Here is a 15,233-nt window from a genome sequence, read left to right as displayed (position 1 = left end):
CAGGAAAGGCTGGGGAAAGCCACCCTGGCTCTGAGACTTTCTCACTCCCTTGGTTGGATTCAGTGCATTTTTCACACTGCGGCGTATTTAACTCATTTCTTAGACTGGCTCCCAGACCATGTTGCGAGCAACTTCAGACCAAAAGCTGTCTTGTCTTAGAATCATCAGGACCCACTTCCCAGATTGTCCAGCACAGAGAAGGCCCTCAACATGCATCTTCATAAAACTGATCACTGAATAACCAATTTTACATTCGCCTTCTATTTTACAAAGCATTTTCACAAACACTGTTGTTTCACATAACAATCTTGTGAAGTGAGAAGGGCGTAATTTAAACGAATGGCTTCTGGTTTCATACAGACTGACTAAAACAAACCTGAAATCACAAAGACAATCGTGTATTTTTGTTCATCTCTGGAGTAACTTCTGGGGACTTCAATATTCTTGTAAAACCTAGAGGCTGGGCTAGCATTTTCACAGTATGTAGCAATTACACGGCTCTGAGTCTTACAGGAGGGTTTTAACTTTATAAAGCAGTTTTAGAGAAGGCTCTTCCAGAAATCAGACACTTGAGAAGCATTCTAAGCGATTTTTCCTGATCCTACTTTTCTGTGACTCTGACAAGAAACTGCAAAAGGCAAAATGCTGGAGAGTGAATGATGTCATGGATGTCCTGAAGTTGCATCAATACCTGATGATGATTTAGCACAACAACCCAACACAGCGCGCCAAGAAGTGCAGTGCCAAACCACCAGGACGTTTCCTGCATTAATCTCCTGACTCTTTATTAGCACATTGATACACAGAGCGGCTCTCCAACTTTCTAAAACAGAGAAGTTGCTGGTTTAGGTTCATGTCCTTAGGAAAGGCACTGAGAGAATCTACAAATCCCTATGGAAGAGGCTCTAAGAGGAAAAAAGGCCCCCAAATTAACTAACATTAAACAGTGGTTCTTCTAACAATTAAAAGCTCCTGAAACAGACTGAAAACCCACGGATCAATATAGATAAGAGTAATACTTATACCAGGCTTGTCAAAAGCTAACAGTTATAGGATATAAAAGGACATCATGCAACAGAAAGGAAACCAGTTTATATACACGCATACACTCAAAATAAGGGATCTGAAACAGGGCATCACTATGCCCAGTAAAAGCTGCAGACTAAATCTTAAATGCTCACCTCTGAACGATGCTATTTCCTCTCAGATTTTCTTGTCCCTTTAAACCCATGTCATCCTTCTTAAGCACTAGTTGAACAAATATAAGTTACAAAAGGTATCTGGCGTGTCCAAGCCAAGGCTATGGCCTCAACAATTTCCCACAGAACAACTGCAACTGAAGCCATCATTCCTCAAGGAAGAAACCGCAAGGCTTCACACTGGCTTCTCTACTAGAGAAACAAAATTAAAGTCTCCACATTAGCATCTGAACAACAGCAACAAAAGTTGTTCTCAAGAAGGCTAAGAACAGCACAACGTCAGGCCAGCAACCGAGAACGGGTAATGCGTTCTGGGCAACTGGAACCAACCACAGGAAAAGTCCAAAGACTATGGCAATTAAGAAATAAAGCTTTTATTCTCCTAATAAAATTCAGAGACCAGTAGACAAAAGCAATTAGGTATCGAAATCTTAACAATCCAAAGGTTTCAAAGGAACGAGGGCTTCATTAGCACCGAAGTTACTCTGCGGAGACTATCAAGATCTTACAACTGTTTTTTCTTCGTTTACAAATTGGTTCCCACCCTCCACGGTTCCCTTTGCACAAACAATTCTCGCCAGAAGCCTTCCACTGTCACAACGTGGGCTGCTGTCTTAATCAAGGAGATCCGCAGTTCCTACTTCGCTGGGGGAACACTCAAAAAGCTAAAAGGGTAGGAAGGTTGCTTGTGTTTCATTTTTTAAAACCAATTCCAAAATCTTCCTTTTGCAGCTGCAGCTTCAGAGATGCTGGCTCCTCGCCGCAGCCCTAATTTTGGAGAGCACCGGACTCCGGCGCCTCCCGAGGCGTTAAAGATTTGGGGGCGGGGTGGAAGGTGATCTGACACCTCAAAGCCATCCTTACCCCGGTCACACACCCTTCGTGGCCCCGGTGGGGGGACGAAAACCGCCGTGCTAGAGGGCAGAGGCCGGGTTCGCCCATCCCAGAGGCTGCCTGGAAAAGGGCTCTCCTGCCTGCCTCACCCGGAGATGCCGAGGAAGACTAAGGCGAGGCCCCCAGGCCAGCCGGCACCGACCCCCGCGCGGGGTCCACGGCCCGGGCCGGACCCGGCGCATAAAGGGCAGAAGGCGCCGGCTCCCAGCCGCGGCCCCGGGAGAGGAAGAGGCCTCACCTGGCCTAGCCCGCGCCACGTTCTCGGGTACGCTCCGCTGGCGAAGGCGGTGAGGGAACCCGGGTCAGGACGCGAGCAGAGGCGCTGCGCCGCAGGCCGCGCCCGCCGCACTCGGGACTCCTCACAGCTGGCGGGACACCGAGCAGCCCGGAGCCGCCATCTTCCTCCACTCAAACGCCGCCGCCGCTCTGGCTGAGAAGACAGCGCGGAGCGCGCATGCGCCACGGGCCGGCGCGGAGGGCGCGCGCGCGCACTTGTCAGCGCGGCGGGCCCGCGCGGGGCGGCCTGTGGGCGGTGCCAGGTGGGAAGGTGCGTGCCGCCGCGCACCGCCTCAGCCCGCCGCCACCGCCCCGCACCCCACTGCAGACCCCGGCAGGTTCTCCAAGGTCGGAACGCCGCCTGTGGAGCCAGGCTGGAGGGAAGGACGGCCTCAGAACCGCTCTCACCCGCCCTCCTTGGGACAACCAAGCAGGTTTACCAACGGCTTGAGACTGTAATAGATGTCAGTTAATTCACTTGTACTTCTCAGGGTCCGATGAGCACAAGTGCTCTTGATGCCAACTGATGGAGAGAAACTCAGTGCCTTGGTTATGCAACTAAGCCTCCCGTAACTGTAACCACCACTGTGTGACTGGTTACTGACTCCATTTTTCAGGTGCAGAAACTGAGGCACAGGATGTATCATTTTCCCAAAGCCACACTGCAGGGTAGTTGGGGTGCGGAGGTAGGATTTGAATTTAGGCATAACTGGTTCCCAAGCTCTTTGTTCTTTCCATCATCATTATTGCGATGGGATGGGTTCCAGCAAAGTCCCCCTTCCAAGGGAGCAATCTGGTGTGTGGATGCCAACCTTCCTGAAGTATCTGTACAGCATGTGATCTAAGGGGGCGCCAGAGATATAGAGCCCAAGGACGCCAGTCTTCACCCCAGGCGCCTAACAACGAAGCAACCTTGAACTGCCAGCCCACCACCCTGGGACAAAGTGGGCATTCTGGGACACCTCATAGGACATGGGGCTGGGTCAGAACCAAGTCTGCTCTCAAGTTGGGAAGGCAAGACGCTATTGAACAGATCTGGGTCAAGCTCACTCTGAAAAGCACTATCTGTGCTACACACTTGAATAATGCAAAGACCCCTGGTTAAACACTCATGGAGGGAGCTTTCTGGTGGTCCAGTCGTTAGAAATCTGCCTTGCAATGCAGGGGACACCAATTCAATCGCTCATGCTGGAGGATCCCACTTTCCCCGGGGGGCAACTAAGCCTCTGCATGGCAGTTACTGAGCCAGTGGGCCCTAGAGCAGGTGCTCCACAAGAGAAGCCCCTGCCCACCACAAGTAGAGAAAGCCTGCTCAAAGCAACGAAGACCCTCCACAGCCAATAAGTAAAAAAATCTTAGGGGGGGAAAAAGCCTTTCAGTTAGAAAATGTCACAGCAAAAGAGAAACTTGGTAGTTATATATAAAAATAAATATTAAAATCATATCATTAAAAATCCCAAGCTTGGCTTCCGGGTCGGCTCAGTGGTAAAGAATGTCTGCCGACGCAGGAGACACAGGTTTGGTCCCTAGTCCAGAAAGACTGTCCACGCCTCGAGACAACAGAGCCTGTGTGCCACAGCTACTGAGCTTGTGCTCCAGGCCCGGAGAGCCACAAATCCTGAGTCCATGTGCCACAACTGCTGAAGCCTGAGTGCTGTAGAGCCTGAGCTCTGCAACAAGACCAGAGGCTGTGATGAGAAGCCCATGCAGGCAACCAGAGTAGCCCCGCCCAGCACTGGAGAAAAGCCCTTGCAGCAGTGAAGACCCCCGCGTGTCAAGTAAGTAAAATTTTTAAAATCTCAAGCTTAAAAATTGTCATAGAACGTGTGAACAATTCCACACCCCCAAATACTCTGTAGAGCTCAGTGTTAGAAACACTGGACCAGCTTGTAAGTGCTTCCTTTTAAAAATGCAGGTTCTACCTTTTGGCTCTCTGGAGGTCAGCAACAATGAGCACCTTATGAAAGGCCGCAAAAAGGGAACCAAGAAGGAAGTGATGGTCTGTTTTCTAAGAAAGATTGGTATAATGTGAAAACATCAGCTATGTTCAATATAAGAAATATTGGAAAAACACTAGTAAAAACTCTGGGAACCAAAATCCCATCTGATGGCCTCTGGGGTTGTTGTTTTGAAGTGAGCCTTGCTGATGTGCAGAATGATGAAGTGGCATTTTAAAACTTCAAGCTAATTACTGAGGATGTTCAGGGCAAAAACTGCCTAATCTCCATGGCAATGATACCTCTGACAAAACATGCTCCATGGTCAAAAATGGCAGACTGTGATTGAAGCTCATGTTGATGTCAAGATTACTGATGGTTACTTGCTTGTTTGTTTTCTCTTGACTTTACTAAAAAAAAAAAAAAAAGAAAGAAAGAAAATGAAACAATCAGATTCAGAAGAACTCTTATGCTCAGCTTTGACAGGTCCACCAAACCCAAAAGATGATGGAAATCATGACCCAAGAGATGCAGACAAATGACTAGATAGAAGTGGTCAATAAGTTGATTTCAGACAGCATTGGAAGAGACCTAAAAGGTTTATCAGTCTATTTACCCACTCCATGATGTCTTTGTTAGAAAAGTAAAACTGCATACACACACACACACACACACACACACACACACACACACCTGGGGCATCCATGGTGCTTCAATGGTAAAGAATCCGCCTGCCAATGCAGGGCCTCAGGGTTTGATCCCTGGGTCACATAATTGAATCACTGTGCTGTACACCTGAAACTAACTCAACACTGTGAATCAAGTATATTTCAGTTACACTTTTTAATATAGATGAATAAATAATAAAGTAAAAATGCTGAAGAAGTTCAAGTTTGACTTGGGAAAACACATGCAGTTTTATAGTGAAGTGGTGATTCTGGAAAAGCTACTGGGGATGAGACAGGTACTAAAGTTGAATGAGCCAACAGATGTGGGCCATGCAACCAAGAATCTTTAAAATTCAGACTTTTAACGATGGTAAAAATCTTGTGTAAAAAACTAGGTTCCAGGGCCCAGGCTAGACACTGCCTCCAACTTCTTCTAAAGCTCCCCAGGGATTCTGATGGCCAGTTGGGTTTGGAACTGCTAGGTCATGATAGAACAGGTTCAAATACAGAACCACTCCACCGTGAATCTCCTAGCTCAAAGATAGCAGGGACTTTCTGTACACTGCTTTATCACCAAATAGAGACTGGCACACATTGGAGACTCATCAAGTATTTGTTGAACGAATAAATGAACTGGGAATTTGAAAACAAGGCATCCAGTCAAATATTAGCGAGGGCCCATGGCAGCCCTCTCCACTGTTCTTGCCTGGAAAATTTCACTGCCAGAGAAGCCTGGAGGGCTGCGTCCATGGATCACAAAAAAGTTGGGACATGGCTTAGTGACTAAACAAGAACTATGTGCCAAGCCATAGTAATGTACTTAAAAAAAAAAAAGTCTAGTAATGTACTTTTAAATAAAACAACAAAGTCCTTGACCTCATGGAGGCCCCACAGTTTCCTGGGAGAGACAGAAAATGCTGTGTAAAAGGCCAATAAAAATTATCATTGATGATAAGCCCTAAGTATTATTATTACAGCAATGGCAGTCAGTGTATAATGTATACTCTTATTATATACCAAACCCTGCTACTTTAGCTTCCCTGGTAGCTCAGACGGTAGGTAGAGTCTGCCTGAAATGCAGGAGACCTAGGTTCTGTCCCTGGGTTGGGAAGGTCTCCTGGAAAAGGAAATGGCAACCTGCTTCAGTATTCTTGCCTGGAGAATCCCATGAACAGAAGAGCCTGGTGAACTGCAGTCCATGGGTTGCAAAGAGTTGGACAAGCAACTAACTTTTCTATGTTGCACAACTTCTAAACACTGCTAAGTAAGTGCCTTTGTTGAGCTTATTTTGCAGCTGATGAACCTGATGAACACTGGGATTAAGTGGCTTAACCTAAAGTCACAGTGGGTTTGAACCCAGGTGGTCTCTCTTCAAAGACTGCTACTGAACTCTGTACAATGTTGCTTCTGACAAACAAAAGGAACATAAGATTAAGGTCAGTTAATATATGGCCTGGAATATCAGGAGAAAAACTGGATATTACCTCCTAGGTCGTGGAGATTTGGGGGTAGGGAGGATATATGATGAAATGGTGTTTTAGAACAATCTCTCCACATGGTGAAGACAGACTGGGACATGACTGGAGATGAGGGGACAAAACAAAGCTAGGATGAGGGGAGTGGCTATGATCTGATCCCTCTAGTATCGTCCAGAGGCCACCACTACAATTACTGAAATGAATTTCTTACGTATGTACTTCCTTAGAGTAAATAATGTACGCACGTAAAACAAATTTCAAAGGGACAAAAGGACACATGATAAAAGTGAAGTCCAGCCCGTCTCCCAGCCACCTGGTAAACTTTGCCTCTCCACCAAGGTGACCACCGTTACAAGTCCCTTATATCTCTCTAGAGATGCATACACAAATACACATATAAATTTAAAAACCTACACAAAGCAAACTATACACACTGCTCTGTACCGTGTTGTTTTTCTAATAACTATAGTTCTTCTAGATCTTTTGAAGTCAGTTTATTTAGAACCACCTAAGTTTTGTTAGTAGTTCATTCTAGTCCTTTGCATGGCTGGTCCATATATTTTTAAAACAAATCCTCTAGAGATAGGCATTTGTTTCCAGTCTTCTGTGATTATAAACAAACAGCAATCAATATCCTTATACATTTATTTGCATATGAGTACATGTATCTGTAGGGAAATTTCCTAGAAATGCAGTTGCTGGGGGACTTCCCTGGGGAAGGACTGAGGCAGTCGAGTGGTTAAAACTTCACCTTCCAATGCAGAGGGTGTGGGTTCCGTCCCTGGTAAGGGAGCTAGGATCCTACATGCCTCCTGACCAGAAGACCAAAACATAAAACAGAAATAATATTGTAACATATGCAGTAGAATTTATAAAATGGCCCACATAAAGAAAATATTTTAAAAAATGGAATTTCTGGGTTAACAGACATGTACATTTTAAATACTGGTAGGGGGTTCATGGGCTTTCCTGGCAGTTCAGCTGGTAAAGAATCCACCTGCAATGCAGGAGACTCCAGTGCGATCCCTGAGTTGGGAAGATGCCCTGGTGAAGGGATAGGCTACCCACTCCAGTATTCTTGGTCTTCCCTGGTGGCTCAGAAATTAAAAATAATTTACCTGCAATGTGGGAGACCTGAGTTCAATCCCTGGGTTGGGACTATCCCCTGGAGGGCATGGCAACCCACTCCAGTATTCTTGCCTGGAGAATCCCCAGGGACAGAGGAGCCTGGCGGGCTACAGTCCATGGGGTCACAGTCAGATACGACTGAGTGGCAAAGCACAGCACAGAACAGGGGGTTCATAGAAAAATCAAGGGAATTCCAGAAAAACATCAACTTCTGCTCCAGTGACTAAGCTAAAGCCTTTGCTGTGTATGGAGTACAACAGGAAAATTCTGAAAGAGATGGGAATACCAGACCACCTTACCTGCCTCCTGAGAAACCTGTATAGAGGTCAAGAAGCAACAGGTGGAACTGTAGGGAAATTGAGAAAGGAGTATGTCAAGGCTGTATCTTGTCACCCTGTTTATTTAACTTATATACAGAGTACATCATGAGACATGCCGGGCTAGATGAAGCTCAAACCTGAATCAAGATTGCCAGGAGAAATATCAACAACCTCAGCCATGCAGATGATACCACCTAATAGCAGAAAGAGAAGAGGAACTAAAGAGCCTCTTGATGAAAGTGAAAGAGCATAGTGAAAAAGGTGGCTTAAAACTCAACGTTCAAAAAACTAAGATCATGGCATAAAATCCCATTGCTTCATGTCAAATAGATGGGGAAACAATGGAAACAGTAACAGTTTATTGGGCCCCAAAGTCACTGCAGATGGTGACTACAACCCATGAAATTAAAAGATGTTTGCTCCTTGGAAGAAAAGCTATGACCAACCTAGACAGTGTATTAAAAAGCAGAGACATCACCTTGCCAACAAAGGTTCATCTAGTCAAAGCTATAGTTTTTCCAGTGGTCATGTATGGATGTGAGAGTTGGACTATAAAGAAAGCTGAGCACTGAAGAATTGATGCTTTTGAACTGTGGTGTTGGGAGAGGACTCTTGAGAGTCCCTTGAAAACAGCAAGGAGATCAAACTAGTCCTTCCTAAAGGAAATCAACCCTGAATATTCATTGGAAGGACTGATGCTGAACTTCCATGCTGAAGCTCCAATACTTTGGCCACCTGATGCAAAGAGCCAACTCACTGGAAAAGACCCTGATGCTGGGTAAGATTGAAGGCAAGAGAAGGGAGCAACAGAGGATGAGTTGGTTGGGTGGTATCATTGACTCAATGAACATGAGTTTTGAGCAAACTGGAGATAGTGAAGGACAGGGAAGCCAGGCATGCTACAGTCCATGGAGTCCCAAAGAGTCGGACAGGAATGAGCGACTGAACAAGAAGTGGCCATTTATTTCTTAACTGCCTACGTGGCCTCAACTTGGAAATCAGATGGAAAATGTTCTCACTATGGGCTTTACTCTTATATTTCTATCACATGCCAGATTGTTTCATGTCGTAGATCAAACGTACCTAAGTTCTGAGTGCAAATCCCTAAGCCCCAAACAGGGTATAACGAACATTTCATAAGAAAGAGAAGCTCATGCTTTAGGGTCTCTGCCTGTGCTTGTTTATGCCACTGCATCAACTTTTGGGGCTTTCCCCCTGGAGGAAGAACCTGCCACCACTTCCTTAATTTATTCATTTTTGGCCATGCCACACAGCATGTGGGATCTTAATTCCCCCACCAAGGATTGAACCAATACCCCCTGCATAAGAAGCATAGAGTTTTAACCAATGGGCCACCAAGGAAGTCCCCTACTTCCTCCCTCAATTTTAGACTTCACTTGATTCCGTCCCTTCATTTTAGAGATGAGGAAGGGACTTGCCCAAGATCACAGGCCTACATGATTAATTAGGGCAGGCCTCTTGATTACCTATTTGGTGTAACAAAAGCTGTTTCCTTTGCAGCATCCTCAAATGATCTCCAAGATATCTATCTTTATGGTCTCCTGGAAGATTCAGTCAGGAATGCTCAATAAACTCCTTTGCTAAAGCTCTTTGCCAAATGTTAACACAATTGTGAGAAACTATCGCCCTCTGCTGGTAACATGCAGTAACTTACAAAGCCTTAACCGACTGCAGCAAGGAAAAACTAATCAATCCCACCTCAAACAGTGAGACTTAGCTGATGCCCGATTGATGGTCTCATCGACCATGTTGCTGCCAAGGCGGTTAGAACAATTTTCTTAAAAGAAGGAGTTCAGGGCTTCCCTGGTGGCTCAGTGGTTAAGAATCCACCTGCCAGTGCAGGTACTTGGGTCAGCCCCTGGTCAGGAGAGGTTCCACACGCTGCAGCGTAGCTAAGCCTGTGCACCACATCCTAACGGAAATCTGTGCTGCAGAGCCCACGGGCTGGAGCTACTGAGCCCACACACCTATAGCCTATGCTCTGCAACAAAAGCCCTGCAGTGAGAAGCCCACACGTCGCAGTAATGCAGTAGCCCTAGAGCCTGGCGCTGGGAGGGACTGGGGGCAGTAGGAGAAGGGGACCGCAGAGGATGACATGGCTGGGTGGCATCACCGACTCGATGCACATGAGTCTGGGTGGACTCCAGGGGTTGGTGATGGACAGGGAGGCCTGGCGTGCTGCGATTCATGGGGTCACAGAGTCGGACACGACGGAGCGACTGGACTGGACTGAAAGCCCATGCAGCAATGAAGACCCACCGCAGCCATAAATAAGTAAATTAATCTTTTTTTTTTTTTTTAAGAATTGAGTTCACAGGAGGATGTATTTAAAGTATAGTTCCAGAGAGTGAACAAAACAAAATCTTCGATCTTTCAAGTTGGTCAAGACTTTAATGGTATTAGTAGTATTTTAGAGCAGAGTATTTGAACTGCTGAAAAGTGAAAGGGAAGTCGCTCAGTCGTGTCCAACTCTTTGTGGCCCCATGAACTTTAATCCACCACACTCCTCCGTCCATGGGATTTTCCAGGCAAGGGTACTGCAGTGGGTTGCCATTTCCTTCTCCAGACATCTTCCCGACCCAGGGATCGAACCCAGGTCTCCCGCATTGTAGGCAGATGCTTTAGCATCTGAGCCACCAGGGAAGTCATTTGAACTGCTAGTGGAATATATATGTGAAGTGCCAATGAGAAACCTAGCTATATGAGTTGGAAACATTAGGTCAGTTCAAGGTTGGAGATGAACTTTGGGAGTCACCAACTGTGGGTGGCTTACACCAGAGGCATGTTGGTAAACAATGGACTGAGGACAGACGAAGAGATGATTGAAATTCCAGACACAGGAAGTCATGAAACCAGAAAGCTAGTAAGCATGTTACTGTAACTTCTAAATAAAGACTAGTAACAGCTTCAGCAGTATGTGAACCGTGAACTTCCTGATGTTCAAGCTGGTTTTAGAAAAGGCAGAGGAACCAGAGATCAAATTGCCAACATCCGCTGGATCATCAAAAAAGCAAGAGAGTTCCAGAAAAACATCTATTTCTGCTTTATTGACTATGCCAAAGCCTTTGACTGTGTGGATCACAATAAACTGTGGAAAATTCTGAAAGAGATGGGAATAGCAGACCACCTGACCTGCCTCTTGAGAAACCTGTATGCAGGTCAGGAAGCAACAGTTAGAACTGGACATGGAACAACAGACTGGTTTCAAATAGGAAAAGGAGTATGTCAAGGCTGTATATTGTCACCCTGCTTATTGAACTTATATGCAGAGTACATCATGAGAAACGCTGGACTGGAAGAAACACAAGCTGGAATCAAGATTGCTGGGAGAAATATCGATAACCTCAGATATGCAGATGACACCACCCTTATGGCAGAAAGTGAAGAGGAACTAAAAAGCCTCTTGATGAAAGTGAAAGAGGAGAGTGAAAAAGTTGGCTTAAAGCTCAACATTCAGAAAACGAAGATCATGGCATCCGGTCCCACCACTTCATGGGAAATAGATGGGGAAACAGTGGAAACAGTGTCAGACTTTATTTTTTTAGGCTCCAAAATCACTGCAGATGGTGACTGCAGCCATGAAATTAAAAGATGCTTACTCCTTGGAAGGAAAGTTATGATCAACCTAGATAGCATATTGAAAAGCAGAGACATTACTTTGCCAACAAAGGTTCGTCTAGTCAAGGCTATGGTTTTTCCAGTGGTCATGTATGGATGTGAGAGTTGGACTGTGAAGAAAGCTGAGCACTGAAGAATTGATGCTTTTGAACTGTGGTGTTGGAGAAGACTCTTGAGAGTCCCTTGGACTGCAAGGAGATCCAACCAGTCCATTCTGAATCCAGTCCCTGGGATTTCTTTAAAAGGAATGATGCTAAAGCTGAAACTCCAGTACTTTGGCCACCTCATGCGAAGAGTTGACTCATTGGAAAAGACTCTGATGCTGGGAGGGATTGGGGGCAGGAGGAGAAGGGGATGACAGAGGATGAGATGGCTGGATGGCATCACTGACTCAATGGACGTGAGTCTGGGTGAACTCCGGGAGCTGGTGATGGACAGGGAGGCCTGGCGTGCTGCGATTCATGGGGTTGCAAAGAGTTGGACACGACTGAGCAACTGAACTGAACTGAACAGTTAAGTTATGACTGCAATTTATAATAATCATTAAGCATACAAATGGCAACATTTCTCAACAGGAAACTCACTTTAGAAAGATTACATGGCATGCTAAAAATATGAGAAGAAACCTATTCTAAGAAGTGCATTCTAAGTCAGATAACTTCATTGTAGCAGCCAAAAGCAACACTACTAAATGATGTTTTGAATACTGAGAGGCCTACCGAACATGCCAGAGAGAATAAAAAAAAAAGTTATTTGCCTCTTCTCCTGCTTTCATGTTTTGGCAAAAAAAAAAAAAAAAAACAGGATCAGAGAAGTGAGAATTATAAATCTTCTTAAGGCAGGCAGGGGCTTCCCCAGTGGCTCAATGGGTAAAGAGTCCACCTGCAGTGCAGGAGACACAGGTTCAATCCATGGGTCAGGAAGATCCCCCGGAGGAGGAAATGGCAAGCCACTCCAGTATTCTTGCCTGGAGAATTCCGTGGACAGAGAGCCTCGTGGGCTACAGCCCATGGATCACAAAGAGTCAGACACGACTGAGCGACTGATCCGATCTGATCTGAATGTCGATAAAACAACTAATGTTTTCACCTCACAGTAGAGGATACAGTGTTAACAGATGCTTGGAACACTGCTTTATGAGGAGGAAATACTGTAATCACTTTCACTCTATCAGATAGAAATAATAAAATGTATGCATCCGTGGATATCTTTCATCCTTTTGTTACCAAGCAAGGGCTCACTGTCTGACACACACAGAAGCCAATACTATGGCACCAGCTTTTAGAAAAAGAATGACTTTTATTGTGAGGTCAAGCAATAGGAGGCAGGGCTCAAATCTGTCTCCCCATCCAGTGTTCAGGGTGAAAGGTAAGGGGTTAGGGGAATTTCAAACTTGGCACAGTCTTATTGGCTAGTCTTGGAGGTCAGAAAGCCGATTGGAATCAAGCTACTTGGACAGCCAGAAGCTGTCCAAGTCTTTCTTACTGAAGAACTTCTTGCTGGTAAAAGGCTCCAGTGGCAACATTCCTATTTTATGAGTTCTGTAAACTGAAGATTCTAGGTCCTGGGGTCATCCTGGAGACATGGGTTCCTGTCTGCCACAGGTGCCGTGCTGTCTGTAAAATAACTCAAGGCTTGATTAATCAACAGCCTATTGAAGGAGGCAAACCAGGGTAAACAGGTCAATGTTTATGTGCTATTTCAGATTTCCCCCTTTTCTTTGTACATTCCTCAGTCTTAAGGCAAACAGGGTGACGCCCGCTCTGGCTGTAGGAAATGGTCTCCAGCAGTGTCACAGGAATAACGCAGACCAAAGTGGCTCGCAAGACAGGCTCCACTTCCGCAGGCAAAGATGCGGGAGCCAGCACGCCGCGTGGGACGTGCTCCCGGTGTTCATCCCTGAAACGCAGGTTCCCTCCCCTGGATCCTCGCAGGCGGAAGACCACAGAGTCACAATCTTCCCCGAACGGCGCCTAAGTTTTTATTGGTCGATGGGGGTCATGCGTGATACTTGTAAGCTTCTGAGTGGAGGATTTATATTAAATATTTTCTCCAGCCCTTTAGTTCTTTGCACGTGTGCAGGGTAAAGCCCACAAAAGTAGCCTGCCAAATTGTTCTTATGAGGAAGAGAAACCAGGAAGGTAAGAAAACAAACGACTGACAATGAGTCACCATCCTAGGAATCCTGTGCACAAGCCAGATACATACATATACACACACATTTATATACATAACCTTCCTATTTAACTGTTCTAAAAAAAAAAATATGAATCCATTTCTTCAATCTTTCTTCTTTGGTAGAAAAGACCATATTTTTCTTACAATTCCCACCCCCTTTTTATGATAGTAGATTATTCTTTTCCTTAAACTTAGCATCGAATGACTTTCATGTTCAGACTCCTCCAGGAATAGAAGGTTGATATGATAGGCTGCAGTGGACTGCTTGGTGAGAGCTGTTAATATTCATCTGTGCACTAGGCTCCTGACACAAGGAATGATGCAACACCCTACCTGGGTATTTCAAGTGTGACAATACGGGTAGTCAGGATAGACATCATGATGCCTCTCTGTATCCCAAACCACTGTTCCATCAAACTGGACAATGGGTCATCTATCCCTGAGTTTTCGGCCGACTCATTACCCAAGGTGTTCAGACCTTGCAAGGCCCTTGTTATTGTGCCCTCAGGGGCTGTGCTGTTGGGTATGAAAGTACGACATTGACACCCTCCAAAACACATACTCCTCCCTTTTCTGCCAGAATCAGGTCTGAAAGTGAAACTCATTCAGTCGTGTCCGACTCTTTGCGACCCCATGGACTATATAGTCCATGGAATTCTCTAGGATAGAATACCAGAGTGGGTAGCCTTTCCCTTCTCCAGGGCATCTTCCCAACCCAAGGATCGAACCCAGGTCTCCTGCATTGCAGACAGATTCTTTAGCAGCTGGGCCACAAGGCAAGCCCAGAATCATGTCTAAGGCCACTCAGTTGTCCCCATGCCATTTTGCTGGTAGCATGTTTTGCTATTCCCCTTAGAGCATCCCTGGTATAGTTAACAAGCCTCCGCGGGTTATAGGAAATACAGTTTATCCAATCAACATTTTTATTAATGGTGGACCACCAGAATAATACCAACTCGAACCTCGCTGCTATTTGGTTTCTAGCCTTGGATTCATTCGGAATACCTCTAGGGGCCCCAATAGAATATATATGGACCAAATGACCCACCCGGGGCAAGAGTGTTCCTTTTGGCTCTAAGGTTAGTCTGCTTATGAGATGGATCCGAGTGTCGAAATGCCAGGGTGAAAAGGATAGCCAATTGAACTAGGGTGCAAATTCCACTCCAATTGGCCGCTAGAGTCTCAAGCAATGGTCCTCCACAACACCAGATGTCTTCCCAGGCCATAGTTCATGCAGAATGGCTGTTCATTCCCTCAAAGGACTGGGCTTCACTGCACCCGGATTCACTCCCCCAGAATGCTAACTGCTCCCCCCACCTAGAGAGGCACGAGGTGTAGTTTGCATTATGGAACGGGGGTCTGACAGTCCTTGGGGGTTACGCCCTGGACCCCTCACAGTCACGAACATTAGTGACAAGGTCCTGCAGGGTTTACTACCCCAGGCCATATTGTCCTGAAGAGGAGCATCATGCATTCTATGCCCACAGCATCTGAGGTCCATCGAGTGGCAGTGGTA

At 45.8% G+C, this 15,233-nt stretch overlaps 1 protein-coding gene and 1 pseudogene across 2 annotated transcripts in view; one reads left to right on the top strand and one right to left on the bottom strand.

Annotated features, from left to right (window-relative positions):
* Positions 1 to 15,233, bottom strand: part of FBXO42 (F-box protein 42) — a 108,327-nt gene that overhangs the window by 81,682 nt on the left and 11,412 nt on the right. The window contains exon 1 of one of the 2 annotated variants that reach the window (XM_061395628.1): positions 2,332 to 2,559. The exons of the other annotated variant lie outside the window; for it this stretch is intronic. The gene's annotated coding sequence lies outside the window, so the exon portion shown is untranslated. Of the gene's footprint in view, positions 1 to 2,331; positions 2,560 to 15,233 lie in introns of those variants that run through there. 2 annotated transcript variants of the gene reach the window in all.
* LOC133234818 (small ribosomal subunit protein eS1-like) lies at positions 4,227 to 5,087 on the top strand (annotated as a pseudogene).

The sequence above is a fragment of the Bos javanicus genome, chromosome 2, assembly GCF_032452875.1.
Source record: "Bos javanicus breed banteng chromosome 2, ARS-OSU_banteng_1.0, whole genome shotgun sequence".
NCBI lineage: Eukaryota > Metazoa > Chordata > Mammalia > Artiodactyla > Bovidae > Bos > Bos javanicus.
This window is presented reverse-complemented; position numbering and strand designations above follow the sequence as displayed.